Source organism: Rattus norvegicus, chromosome 15 (genome assembly GCF_021556685.1).
Source record: "Rattus norvegicus strain SHRSP/BbbUtx chromosome 15, alternate assembly SHRSP_T2T, whole genome shotgun sequence".
Classification (NCBI taxonomy): domain Eukaryota; kingdom Metazoa; phylum Chordata; class Mammalia; order Rodentia; family Muridae; genus Rattus; species Rattus norvegicus.
This window is the reverse complement of record NC_141548.1, coordinates 46,237,413-46,252,247: the sequence shown is the minus strand read 5'-3', so window position 1 is coordinate 46,252,247 and position 14,835 is coordinate 46,237,413. Positions and strand designations below refer to the sequence as shown.

Sequence of the window (14,835 nt, the reverse complement as noted above, 5' to 3'; positions counted from 1 at the left end):
ATTTTTCTGAAAAGGAAAGTACATGCAAAAGTCAAAGGGAGTCAAGAACCCTAACAATTCTTACCTACCATCAAGAAAGGAGAGAAAATATGAAATGAGCAGGGAATGGCTAGCTTCAACACCTCTTAGCAATGCAGAAACATAATCCAGACAGGAACCAGATCCAGACAGGTCGTCAGCAGTGAGCCAGGCCAAGGCAGAGTATGCCAAAGTCAAGAACTAACATTCCAGGACATCAGAGTCCTGCAGAGTGCTGCAGGCCTTGGGGAGAATGTAGGGCAGGCTGGATACAGGAACAAAGGGGCCCCTGCCTGTGTCTGCTGCCATTGTTCCAGGCTTGAAGATTCTGTCCAGAAAGTCCTAGCCAGAGCAAAATATAAAGCTACCATATTGGCCAGGGCTGCAAGATAGACCTTAGCTGAAATGCAATTCACAACTCAGCATTTCATACATGACTAGTCCCTAGGAAATACCAAAGATCTATTCTTAAAGCATGCATTCCTAGGGTTATCTCTTGGAGATATTGATTTGGTAGACTGAAAGGGCTCGAGGATTTTCTGGTTTCCATCCTCAAAGTGATTCTAAAAGTATGATAGGTTGAGGAGAGGGGATAACTCCAAATTATGAACTTTTCTGTGGTGCCAGTCTACTTGTTATGCACCTCAGGCAAAGGTTTTACTTCCAATGCTTATCTGACTCATGTATAAAGCATGAATATTAAATTGCCTCCTAGGGCCTGGGGAGTGGTTCAGTGGTTTAGAGTATTTGCTGCTCTTTCAGGGGACCTGGCTTTGGTTCCCAACACCCACATAATGGCTTACAACCAGCCACAACTCCAGTTCCAGACCATCTGATACACTCTCCTGAACTCTGTAGGTGCCAGGCATGCACATGGTGCACATAGATACATGTAGGCAAAACACTCACATGCATAATATAAAACATATAAATCTAAAAGAGTTTTAATTACCTTCTCAAATCAACCTCTCCTGCCATGAACAGAAAGTGACCCAAACTCAGTGACTACCACCATCTGTAGTTTTCTTCACTGTTTTCTAGGTCTTAAGACTTGGCATATGTCCATTATTTAGACAGAAGATTATTGCTTGCTTTAAAAAGAACAATCCAGAAGTTTTCAAACAAATAACAAGTAGGAATAACTAAGCAGAGTCCCTATGTCCAATTCTTGTTTGCTAAGCACAACTACTACCATACAAACCCAAAAGAGGAAAATAGAACCTGAAATACAGTTATTTCCTTTATTTCCTCTGCTCCTAGACTGTAATCTGTGTGTGGAGGTACTTATTTCTGCCTCATTTGTCCCCTGACTATGTTCTAACTCTATTGTGCCCACCACCTAGAATTTATATTTATCTGGGTTTGGTTTGCCTTTAGAAAGTAAATATCTTATTCCATTTCTCCTCTTCCTGAATCGTAGGTTCCCTTCAGCATGCAAACTTTCTACCACCATCCATATCTCCACATCAGACCCTTCTCCTGAGGGAAGACTCTGACCTGGTACTAAGGGTAGAACTGGGTTTGAAATGGTGCCTTTGTACATTGTAGCTTCCAATCTCATCTCAAAGGAAGTTACATGGCAATCTTCCAAACACTGAATGAGGGTTTCTAATCTCTGTGAGCACCAACAAAGCATGAACTTGCTTGCATTTCTGCTTGGGTGTGAATGTAAGATCTTTAACCTGGTCAGGCTCTGAAGAAGTGAGCTAGAGGAAGAAACTGGGGGGAATAAGGAAAAACAAATGAAAGGAAAGGCTAAGGAATCTAATAGGAATAAAGAAAATGTCTGTGATTTCTGCCTCTCAATCTACCTTACAAACCTACCCTAGGTCTCTTAGAACTGAGAGGCTCAGTTTTAGCAAATAAATGAGTGTAACAGTTGAATAAGATCTGTAGAATGTGTCATAGTGAGAGTAGTCCACTAAGTCCCACTTTCTTGGGAAGAGCCTGGAGGATGCTCATAGGCATAGTGATACTACAGTGAGGACTATAAAGTTACATGGAGTTCTAGGAATGCTCCTTCTTTGGCTAGTCTTGGTACTAGCCATATGTAATGGAGGGTGAAGTAAATCATCACTTCACTATAGTTATGTCCCAGTAGGTCACAAAACTATTGTAGAGACTGAGTTGCATAGGCAGCTCTGATTCATGTCATTCCTCACACACCAGGCAAGGTAGAGAAGATTCAAGGAGAGTGAAGGGTTGACATGCACGGCCTGGTCAGCAGATCATTGTACTGAACCAGAGGTTTCCAGGGCTGCTCATATACCTCATAGTAATACCAGCTGTCCCATCATGGAGATACACTGGTCACTATCTCACCCTGGAGAGCACCAAAACCAAAACTAGTGAAGAAAAGTACAGTAATTTCACTTCTAAATCCAACCCAAGTGCCTATCTTATCAAATATAGCCGGCTTCTAACCAAGAGCTTCTCATTTCGGCTTGCATACCATCATAGAATCCTATGTTTGTTGAAAGAGAGACTCCTCAGGAAAATGATTGCACCCCAGTTCCTGCCTTAATTTGGAGCTATCTACACCAAGGAGGCAAACCACAGTGTGTTGAACTTCTGAGGTGTGACTGTGATCCAAGTCTGACCGAAGGAGTATTTGAATGACAATAAATATTGTTATTTAATATGTTTCCATAATGCCTCATTAAAAGAAGTCAAGCCAGCCGAGACACATGAAAGATCACAAAGTGGAGAGGTGAGAAATATCTGGGTGCTTGATGATGTCATTGAGCTGCTGAAATGAGACCCAAGAGGCCATTCTACTCAAGACTCTTATGATGTAGTACTACAAATACCCAGTGCACATGTGAACTGGGTTATATACTAACTGCAAATTACATGCAGATTCATGGTGGGAGTTCAACTTGATAGGCAAGGTCAGGTGGCTGGCTAGCTAATACCTTTCAGTCAAAAACAAGTAAAACAAATCCTTTCAGATGTCCTATTACCTCAAGATATAACCCATCACTCACCATGTCACAATGGATACAGGAAGTTCCCTGTCCCCAAGAAGATTCTATTGTTTTAAAGAGTAGGACAAGAAATAGTAGCAACCCTAGATGCCTAGAACAAATGAAACTCAAGACGGATGATCAAAATGTGAATGTTTCACTCCTTCTTTAAAAGGGGAACAAGAATACCCTTGACAGGGAATAGAGAGGCAAAGATTAAAACAGACACAGAAGGAACACCCATTCAGAGCCTGCCCCACATGTGGCCCATACATATACAGCCATCCAATTAGACAAGATGGATGAAGCAAAGAAGTGCAGGCGGACAGGAGCCGGATGTAGATCGCTCCTGAGAGACACAGCCAGAATACAGCAAATACAGAGGCGAATGCCAGCAGCAAACCACTGAACTGAGAACAGGACCCCTGTTGAAGGAATCAGAGAAAGAACTGGAAGAGCTCGAAGGAGCTCGAGACCCCTTATGAACAACAATGCCAAGCAACTAGAGCTTCCAGGGACTAAGCCACTACCTAAAGACTATACATGGACTGACCCTGGACTCTGACCTCATAGATAGCAATGAATATTCTAGTAAGATCACCAGTGGAAGGGGAAGCCCTTGGTCCTGCTAAGACTGAACCTCCAGTGAACTAGATTGTTGCAGGGAGGACGGCAATGGGGGGAGGGTGGGGAGGGGAACACCAATAAAAAAGAGGAGGGGGAGGGATTAGGGGGATGTTTGCCTGGAAACCGGGAAAGGAAATAACACTCGAAATGTAAATAAGAAATACTCAAGTTAATAAAAAAAAGAAAGAAAGAAAGAAAGAAAGAAAGAAAGAAAGAAAGAAAGAAAGAAAGAAAGAAAGAAAGAAAGAAATAGTAGCAACAGAAGTCACAGTGACCAGACCTCAGGCAACTCCGAGTTCTGAGCTGTTTGGTAACAAAAGAGAAGGAGCCAGAATTTTTATCTGGTCTCTTAGTTACTTGGGATGTGGGAAATCTTGTACTGACTCTGGGCAGTCTAGTCACTCCTTGTACATAAAACAGGGACAACCCTCCCTTTATCTTCCTCTTGGACACTATAAGGATAAACTTGTCGGTGCCAGCACCGACAAGGTACCGAGAATCGGGCGAAAGCCTGCGGGATGAAAGAAGCACACACACACAGGTTATTCGTGTCAAGCCAGAAGAGGAAGAGAGCCTCTGGTTTCTTTATTGACCAAACTATATATCCAAAGAACACCACTTAGCAGGTATCTGTCAAGCACAGTGGGGAACCCTGGCTGAGACTTAGATAACAGAGGACCGACTATGTGGCCTGAATAAATTAGGGAAATAACCAGGAAGGCCAGCCTAATTCTGACTCAGGTGAGAAGTACCTGGCCAGACTGTTCCCAGTTGGGGACAAAAGGCTTCCACATGCAAGGGCAGGGCTCAGCAGGGGTCAAACCTTGTTGGAGACCCAGAAGGGTCTTGTTCAGGTTGACAACATTCTGTGAATGTAAACTTCTTGTGCCATAAATTACAGGGAGGGGCTTTTGATCCTACAATCTAAGACTAAGGCCACACAGTGACAAAGCAACCAGGCCCAAATCCAATACGGCTCCCACATAAACTAAATGATTTGTGTGAGATGTTTGACAAAAAGCAAAGCATCATTCCCTGCCTAGCTGCTCTACCTAGTTATTCTGTTATTCTGTGCTTGAAGCACTGCGATCATTCAGGCTTTGGTCTTTGCTACACATTAGGATGTTTTTGATTTTGGGGTTTTTGGGGTGGTCTGGGGAGTTGAGGGAGCATGTAGGAGTCATCAATACCGGGACTTTTCATTCACTTGCAAATTTAAGTTGTCCACAGTGCTTACCACTGTGGCTACCAGTTCTTTCTAAAGCTCTTCTGTGTGTCTCTCGTGCAGCTACAGGACCTCCAAATCCAGGACCTCCAAATCCAGATCCACGGACTATGGTGTTCTCTAAGCTGTTTCCCTACCATATTGTTCCAAGAGCCTCAGCTCTGACCTCTTGTAGTACAGTAAATTCCAGTCCTGTACTCCCACCTGCTTTGTGACCTTAGCTTTGGAATCAGGTGACAACTTTCTTCTCTGAATCATTATCCTCTAGGCTGAGGTTACTGCTTGCCCTCCCAGCCCCAGATGCCTCCTGCTCAGCTTGTTCCATTGATGAACTGCTGAGGTGGCTCTTACCTGGGTCCTCTGGGATGTGTGGATCTCATCTGCTTACCACCTGCAGGTCATTTAGAGGCCAGGCAGCAAAGTGCTAGGGATGGGGGTGAGGTGTTCTTTCTATCCCAGTGTCCTAGTGTCTTATCTGCAATTACGTGTACTGCCTCAGGAAAGCATTCCAGGATCATCACGGACTCATGGGATTAGAAAAATAAATAAGGACAGGCAGCCCAGTTCCAGAGCCTGGTACCACTTCTGAACTTAAAGTTCCATACAGATAGGCAGGTATGGAAAGAGCTGATGCCCCAGTATGGTTTAGGACTGTGGCAAACTGAAGAACCCTGTCACTGGTTAAGAAACCAAAAGACCTGGAATCATCTTCGGCACTGAGATGGGGATAGCAGGCAACTATCCACACTCCCACCCCCACACCTACTCCTGACCTGCCCCCCCAGCCCAATAGTCAGACACTCTGTGTCCTGCGTCTCAATCCATTTCCTTTTATTGTGGTTATAGATAGTCACAGTCATGTCACTAACTGAACTCCTAAATGGTAGAGCATCCTTTCACTTTGCACTAGAATCAGTTGGGAGCTGACAATCACCAAGCCCCGGTAAGAATGAGTAAGTGGATGAGCAGCGAATAAATAAAAAGTGGCTTTGAAAGGACTAATCTGCTTCAGAAAGTTTCCCCATCTGTATTTGGAGGAGCAGTCTCTGTGATCATACCACACACCCCATCCTCAACCAGCTGGTCCTACACCTCGGAGGTACCTTAATGAGTACATTTGCTCGGTCCCTGCTTCTCTCATGAACACAAGATGAGTTTTCTGTCAGCTCTTAAGGGGATGCAACCCTGCCAGGGAACTCCACTGTGGTGCCACCACCCTCCTGGCAAAGGTGCTTTTTGGTTGTGTGGACTGCTGTTCTGAATGGTTTCCTCTGTTTATTTGCAGAAGCAGGCTGTAGCGGACAACGCCCTTTGCCACAGAGCTGCTTCAGAATGATGTCTGTGAGTAATGTTCTGATCACCACTGGCAATACACGAAAGCTGGGAAAACCAGATTTCTGGGAAGAGGGCAAACTTCCCAGGGCCACTCTCAACAAGCAATTTCCTCTAGGACTTTCTCTGGCACAGTATTTACTCTATGACAGAGGCTTCCTCTCTGTATTTATTATCTATAATCCTTTTAGCAGAGTAAACACCATGTGTAGTAAAACAACTCCTTTTATCCTGAGCTTCTTCCCTTAAGTTTCAAAAGCAGCAACATTTCATTCTTACTTAAAAGTGGTGACCAGAGACAGCTACACCACTCTCTTTTTAAAATAGGGACAACCCCCACCCCTCCACCCCCACCCCCACCCCCGTCTTTTCATCCCAAACATCTAAGCCTGAGGTGTTTTCCAGGATTCGCTACTTTCTAGTTTGCACCAGGTCCCCACACCCTGAGCTTACCCTTGTACTGTGCTTGGTTTACCACGTGACTTTCAGCGCCTTTGTATGACCTTCAACCTTCAGCTGAGGAAAGGAGGACCTTGAGAGTCTCCGAGACATTCTGACTCAACTTTAAATAGCTCAGCTGTCCCAAAAGAGTTTAATGTGACTTAAAAGCAGACATTTATACTACAGTTGTCAGATAAATGCTTAAGAATCATAAGCATAAGAAATGGGAGGAAATAGATAAACAAGTTAGACCAGCTGGTAGACTTGTTATAAAGGACAAATATTCCCTGTTTTTTCTCTGCAGCTCGGGCAGAAGGAGAACTGCGAAAAATTAGTACACTCTCATTACTGGAGAGTAACGAGAGGGGAAAAGGCAGCAAAAACACATTCTAGGAGAAGCAGAGCCCTTTTGAACCTGGTTGTAAAACAGAGATGGAATATTTTATAAGAGACCTTGAAAATTGTCAGTCACCTTGACACAGAACTCAGGACAGATTTTTACTACAAATACACCAAAATGAATTTTATGTGGTGCTTTGTTTATAACCTACAAATTTTAAGCTACGGGATATTTTTAGGAACTGTAGATTTCTGTTTTCTCTCCATGGACTGGATCGTGAGAGCTCTATGAAACTCCATAAAGGAGCTATTGTCCCATGTTTTCAATTTGAAAACAATGGAGGTTAAATGTGGCTAAGAAGCTCTCCCAAAAAGGATAGAGCTGGGACTTGAGCCCATATTTAATATTTTAAATTCTGAAGATGAGATACTAAACACAATTACATTAAGGCAATTTAATAAATTGTCCAAAATATAGCCTTCCAACAATCTGACAGAAGCCATCTTGAGTAAATGGAGGATAAGAGTTATTTTTTTCTTGAGTGTCATTCTGCTGAGTTAGATTTCTAATAAAACTCTAAGTTGCAAACACTCGCCTGTGTACTAGCAAAGGGCACTGGGCCACAACAGTCTAAAGCCCTAATAGAGATCAAAGATCTTGGCTATGATTGAGCCAGGCTAAAGTTGCAGGGTTTAACTAAGTGTCAGCCTTCTCCCTGAATCATACCCACCACTCCCCAGTCAATCGTTCTTAAGTCAAGAACGAATTCCATGTGTTCATCCTTTAAATGTTTCTCAATGTCAAGGGTTATCAATTCCAGTGCGGGCGCACGTGTGTGTGTGTGTGCGTGCGTGCGTGCGTGCGTGTGTGTGTGTGCCCGCATGTGCATGTGCATGTGTGTATGTGTGTGTGTATTATATGTAATATACATTCATATGAATGGCTGTATTAAGAAATTCAAAGAAACCAAAAGACTGACTTACACAGAGAGAAATAAGCATGAATAGAATATTCCATAGACACTATACATTGAGTTTAACATGTGCACATGCATGCACACACACACACACACACACACTCACACACACACACACACCCCTAAATAATTTATTTTAAATGTATTCAAACAGCTAAGGAAAACTATGTATGAAAAAGTTCAGGAAAGGATAGTGATAACATCAAAAATATCAATAAAGATATATAAATTAAATAAAGAAAGTGTGCGATTTAATGGTATGAATTAGATGAAACTTCATCCTTGGGCAGGAAGAAGAAAGACAGGTACAGTTGAAGAGTTGCCCAATCAATGGAATGAAAACATAATGAAGAAAGCATTAAGAAGATATCGTGGAGCTCCATAAAGCCTTTGACCTGCACTTAACAGGAGAGTCAGAAGCAAAGCGAGACTGAAAAGAAACAACATGAGCATATTTGAATAAATAATAGTCATAAACTTGCATTTGTAAGTTGGCTTATATGTTTTCTTAATATCTAGTTTTTGAGTTCTTTACATGGTTTGAATATTAGCCCTCTATCACTTTTCCCATCCTGTAGGCTGCTGTGCTGATTGATGGTGTCCTTTGCAGTACAGAAGCTTCTCAGTTTCATGAGGTCCCATTTATTAATTGTTGATCTCCGTGGCTGTGCTAACAATGTTCTGTTCAGAAAGTCATTTCCTGTGCCAGTGAGCTTACAACTATTCCCCACTTTCTCTTCTACCAGGTTCAGGTTCTCATTTCTGTTAAGGTCTTTGATCCTTCTCTTGTTGAGTTTTGGGCAGTATGCTAAGTGTGAATCCTTTTGGATTCTTTTACAAGCAGTCATCCAGTTTGACCAGCACCATTTGTTGAAGATGCTGTCTTTTTTTTCCAGTGTGTGTTTCTCGATTCTTTATCAAAAATTCATGTGTTCATAGGTGTGTGGATGTATGTCTGGGTCTGCAACTTGATTTCATTGGTCAGCATTTCTGTTTTTGTATCAAAACAAAGTTGTTTTTATTGTTATAGCTCAGTTCCACTCCACTTAACAGAATCTCTCTACAAGTCTCCTTTTCTCCTTTTAATCACAAGTTTGAAGGTGCCATGATTTGGGGTAGGAGTGGGGGACATAGAGTTTATTTATCTCTGAGGTCTCTGGAATTTATACTTTTCTCCAAATCCTATCAATGTAGCAATAAGTTCTAGTTTATATGTGGGCTTGTTGACTCTTCATCAAGTTTTCTGTTTTGGAGAAAGGGACAGTGTTTGGACATATTTGTATTCCACTGGCTGAAAATGTTTCAGTTTTTATGACGCTAAATGTATGGTTTGGGGTATTTATTATGTTTGTCCTTTGTCTTTGATATTGTTTACAGCAAATGTAAGAGCAATTAGATAAATCAGTGAAAGAGAAAGTTCCAGAAGCATTTTGGAAACTGAACGGCATACATTTCAATTAAATCCAAGAAATGAGAATAAACTCATAACATGCCACGGGCTAAAAAAGAATCAAACATCCCACAGGAAGACACACTCTCCTAATTAATTATCTTTTCTGTTTAACACCAATTTCTACAAGATAGATTTTTCTCTGCAGCTGCTAGAATCAATAGTGGTTTTTTTTGTTGTTGTTGTTTTGTTTCTTTTGTTGTTGTTGTTGTTTTTTGTCACTGGCAAGCATTTTTCTTTTTAGCTACTACAGAGAAACATAAAGCTGTAAAATCTTCAATATCTGTGTCTGGTGCCTCACTGTTCCTTTTCTGTGCTTTTATTTGGAAATGCTACTTGTGTTCTCTGATGGTTTTTCTAATGCTCTGTCTTTTCTAAAAAGGCTTTAGTAGCTTGTCGAAAACCAGACGTGGCTAGTGAGCCAAGTTCCAACAACCAAATAAACACACTGTCTGAAATCATTTGGGGGATAATTGTACATAAGGTTTGTTTTGTAGTTAATAGCTTTATTATTCCATATTGCGTGCTAAAATCAATTAAACTGGAAGCACATAGCATGAACAATATGTCTCCACGCACCTGTGAATTCTTAATTCTCCAGGTCTTTGCTCACAAATATTTATTGTTTATTATTTTCAAAGTTTACTCAGTCACAATCACATAGATGTTCACTTGCTCATATATACCCATAAATATGATCAAAACCTTGGTTTTTCACTTATTAGTTTCTACACAATTGATCTTCCCATCATACATTTTCACAAGCTGTATGTTATTACTCTGTTTTGAGAACCCATTGTTTGTGGGGCTTTAGAAAGGGCTCAGTGGTGAAGAGTACATACTGCCTTCCCAGAGACCCAGGCTTTGATTCTCAGAACCCACATGATGGCTTACAACTGTCCATTACTCCATTCCTATGGGACTCAATCATGTGCTTTTCTGGGCACCAGGCATACAAGCATGCCCACATGTGCAGCAAAGCACCCATATGCATAAATAAAAATGAAATTCAAGTTTTTTAATTAAGTAATTTAAAGCCCATAGTTTGAGTCAATGACTTCTTATTAATGCATTTCTATAGTTAAAAATTTATTGAAATTTCAATTTTTGAAAACGTTTTGTGTTTCAAAATTGAAAATTTGATTGAAAATTTGTTTTAAATAGATTGTGTCCATTTACTTAAAAGGAAATATTTTCTTAAGTAATGATAACAGCATTCTGTAGATTTTGGACTAGGAGAGATATAGAAAGAACACAGGAAATTTCCTGCAGAAGGCCTGGGCATCAGCATTCATGTCCTTACAAGAACCTGAGCAAGCTGTCATTAGACTCCTGAAAGTCTTGATATAAAAGACAAACTACTACTCTGAAGTCAGTCAGAAGAGAAAAATGTATAAAGAAGCTGCAGCAGAGACCATATGAGCCTAAGAGGAAGCTATTGGAGCTGTCATCTGAGAAACACCAGCTGTCATGTGGACAGCTTGCGAGAAGCTGACTGTGAGCTAGCAAGGGAGTCAGAAACTCCAGGGGAAGGGATAGCTTCAAAATTTCATTGGATTTTACCCCCCAAAACCCTATCAGAAACTTATAACAGGTCCCAAGGAAATAATCTGTTCTTGTCTCCTTAGAAGAAAAGAGTAACTCTTAAAATATACCAAATAATTCCCCATAAGGAAGACCTACTTCACAGAATACCATACCTACAAGGGAGAATATGCAGTCAATGTCCACTGTCTCAGGAGTTTGCCTGTCACCTAAAGAGAAAAGCTGAAGACCTAAGCAATACTTGAGAAAGTTGTAACTCAGGGTCATATACTCAACAGACTAAGAGTGTGCATAGGTGTATGTGTGTATATGTATATGTGTATATGTCTGTATGTACATATATGAGTATGTGTGTTTTTGTGAGTGCATATGCAAATGTGTATGGTGTGTGTGTGTGTGTGTGTGTGTGTGTGTGTGTGTGTGTGTGTAAAACCCAGGCTCGGCGCACACATGGCAAACCTTACCCTCCCAAGTGTTGGGATTACAGTTTATGTCACTATGTCTGGCATTAATTATGTGTTTATTACCTATTAGTGTGTCTTCTTATATAGATTCTGTAAACCTTTGCCCCACTTTTATTGAGCATATGGTCTTATTTTCATAAATTAAGGATTCCTTACAGGTTCTGTCACACACCTTTTATCAAATGTTTGTAGGAAAGTCAGCTCTCAGGTGTGTGGTTTCCCTTTTCACTTTCTATCTCCACAAGAGAATAAGTTTGACAACAAACCTTTTCTTCATGGCTTGGAGGTTATGCATAAGGACTCTTATACATTCTACGCAAGGACTCTTGCTCCATCCAAATGCATCTTTATCCAACTTCTTCCAGAATTGCATTTCTATGTTAATGTTTATTTGCAAGTCTGATGTCACATTATCCTCCATCTAAGCATGGGGTGAGGCCCACTGTGTTTCACTGTTTCTGGAAAGGTTGCACTCTCTCACTAGGTACCTTGGTCCTATGCTTACCTATGCACACAAGGATAAGTTTTAAGGTGCAGTTACGAATTATCTTGATTTGGTAAAGTGGTGACTGCAGATTCTTTTCTGAGATTATTACTAGTCAGACCCAAGTAGTTAATTAGGTTTCCAGTAACAGGTCTGAGTTCCTTCCTTAGAGAAAGCCTTAATTTCAGTCAGACAGCTGTTAGTAACTATAAATATATAAGTGTACTAGTGCACACTTAGGGACATCATGTCTCATTTAAGATTACATAGATAGATAGATAGATAGATAGATAGATAGATAGATAGATAGATAGATATTATAATTATAGGTAAATATAAAATAATACAATTCCTTAAGTCTTTATTAAACATCTTTAGTGTTATTTGTCTTCCCTCTTCCCTTTTAAATTAATGTGTCACATTATCAAAATCATTTCTAAGCCTCAATAAATCTTATAAAACTTATCAAGTAAGTTAATATGTTAAAAATGCTGTCAGCTCTATTTCTATTCCATTTTTATGCCATCAACTTACCTCGCCTAACTGCCACACCCTTTGTTTTCCTCAGATAGTTGATCATATAGAGCATATAACTGTAGCTGCTTTTTGTCCTTTTCTACCTAATTCTACCATATATCATGCATAAGTCTGTTTATATTTATGATTTACTTTGTTATGTGTCATAGTAACCTTTTCTTCATATAATACCATATTCTGTTTGGGCTAGAGGAGGTATCATACGCTGCATTTATATGAATATAAGAAAAGGATATATTCATAAGAATGTAAATAACAAATACTTAATACACAGCACTAGAGACAGAAAAGGTGTCTATAAAGATGAGTGAACAAGCCACTGCACTCAGTCCACAGAGGAAGCTGACTCGTAATTCCCTTTTAATGAGGTGAGAGGGGAAGCATATGGCAGTTACAGTACAAAATGGAGAGACCTAAACATAATGGGGTCCTAAGGGGGGATAGGCTTCCCTTTGAAGCCTGGGGAGGAGCTTCATTAAGGATGAGAATAAGAACTATAGGGACAGAGTTAGAGAACCATGAGAGAGCTGAGGGGTGTAGGAGAAGCTCTTCAGAAAGCAGCCCTATGCCAGTCTCCCTGTGGAGTCCCTGAGGAGTCTCAGGCCAAATTATCAGAGAAAATAAAAGTCCTGACTTTCATAACTTCCTATTGGTACCAAAAATTTTACATCATGTGATTTCAGGATAAAGTAAGTGACACAAAGCAAGGAAGAGCCAATTTCCATACAGCAATGAGAGCTGCCAAACCATAGCACAGACTGCTTATTAACTCTCTGTCCCAGAGAGAGCTACAAGGAGAAATAGCCTGATTAAGTGCATGCTAAGGAAGAAGAGGGGAGAGCAAGGGGCTGGGAGGAGTGGAGGGAGAGGAAACTGTGATCTGGAGGTAAAGATGATGATGATGATGATGATGATGATGATGATGATGATGATGATGATGATGATAACAACAATAATAATAGTGCAACCTATGTTCTGATGAAGCCCAAGGTCAAGCTATTGTCATAGGCAGCACCTGGTGAGTACATGCTTCCTGATTGATAGACAGCCATCTCCTCACTGTGTCATCACTATTTAAATGTTACCATGAATGAAGATTATCTTTATAAAAACACTAATCCTGTTCATAAGGATTCCATCTTCATGATATAATTACATCCCTAAGGTCTCATCTCACAACACATTGCGTCAGGTATTTAGGTTAGGCTTTCAACATGTAAACTTGAGACAACACCAACATTCAGTGTATTGATTGTGGCTAGAAATTTTTGCTAAATGTTATTAAGCAATTGATTGCATTAAACTCCCCAAGGAGAGCTGCACCATTCCATGAGGTGATCTTTATGGGTTATGGTCATCATTTCAAGTGGATAAACATTAGGAAGGATCTGGAGTAGAGTCTTTCCAATGATGGGTTATCCTCATCTTCACACAACACTCTTCTGTGGCTCCAGGGCATTAAATGAGGACATCTCACTACCTAGAAGAGCTTCAGTGCCCCCACAGCAGTGAGAGCACAAGACTGAGTTACCTAGAATGTCTTAGTGTGACACCTTACACATATGCAGACTCTTTAACCAAAGATGGGGGAAGACCCTCATCTGCTCTTCTAGAGTGCTTTTTTTTTCTATGTTTCTCTCCACACCTTGGCTGCTTTCCCCAGGAATTCCAAATGTTTTATCTTCTCTGGACTTTAAAGTTTGTCTTTGGTGCTCTGTGAGGATGGTTAGAATAATGGAGCTTCATTCCCTGAGCCACAATGTAGGCGCCAGAAGAGAAGCCTGGGGTGAATGACATTTACTTCACTGTTCCTTCTGCTGTCCATGGTCCATATCTAAAGACCATTGTGTTTGGAATTTCTTCATTTTTAGATCCTCAAAGCAAGGGACCAATCCATTCCAATTTGTTTTCTTATGGTAAAAGTATAAAGTCATTTGAACTGATGTGGTTCATAACAATCTACCTCTTATTATTAGGTTTGATTATGCCCATCTTTAACATATTAAAGTCAAATAATAGTTCGCTTCCCTTCAAAGTGTTTCAGAATAATTAAAGACAGTAAAATTATAGGCATGACAGACTATAAAAAAGACTACCTTTCCAAATAAACCATAGTAACTGAAAATCACAGCCTAAAAGTTTACACTTCCTTAATGATTAACCTCTCTGAGTTTATTAGCATTAAGGATATTACCTACAATTTACTTCTATTTCTACATCTGCTTGCTGAGTTTAATGTTGACCTTTCTAATAGGCTCTGTATGTCTCCTTTCCCTATGGTCACTGTGATCATGCTTCACCTACACTCTATCCTCATGCAGCAAGTCCTCTCAGTAATTGGCTTTAAAATATCCTGAGACCCATTAGCATCCCCCACCATGTAACTGATCATAGCAAGAAAAACTCTATGAAGAGTTCTTATCCCAGGAA

The 14,835-nt window shown here is 40.5% G+C and overlaps 2 long non-coding RNA genes across 6 annotated transcripts in view; one reads left to right on the top strand and one right to left on the bottom strand.

Annotated features, from left to right (window-relative positions):
- Window positions 1-14,835, bottom strand: part of LOC148001014 (uncharacterized) — a 77,951-nt gene that overhangs the window by 20,169 nt on the left and 42,947 nt on the right. The gene's annotated exons all lie outside the window — the stretch shown is intronic.
- Window positions 1-14,835, top strand: part of LOC120097024 (uncharacterized) — a 93,750-nt gene that overhangs the window by 69,797 nt on the left and 9,118 nt on the right. For 2 of the 5 annotated variants that reach the window (NR_190644.1, NR_190645.1), the window contains one exon: window positions 6,122-6,177. This is a non-coding gene — a long non-coding RNA (uncharacterized LOC120097024). Of the gene's footprint in view, window positions 1-3,952; window positions 4,238-5,089; window positions 5,452-6,121; window positions 6,178-8,215; window positions 8,407-14,835 lie in introns of those variants that run through there. The other 3 variants (NR_190646.1, NR_190648.1, NR_190647.1) reach the window with 3 other exon arrangements.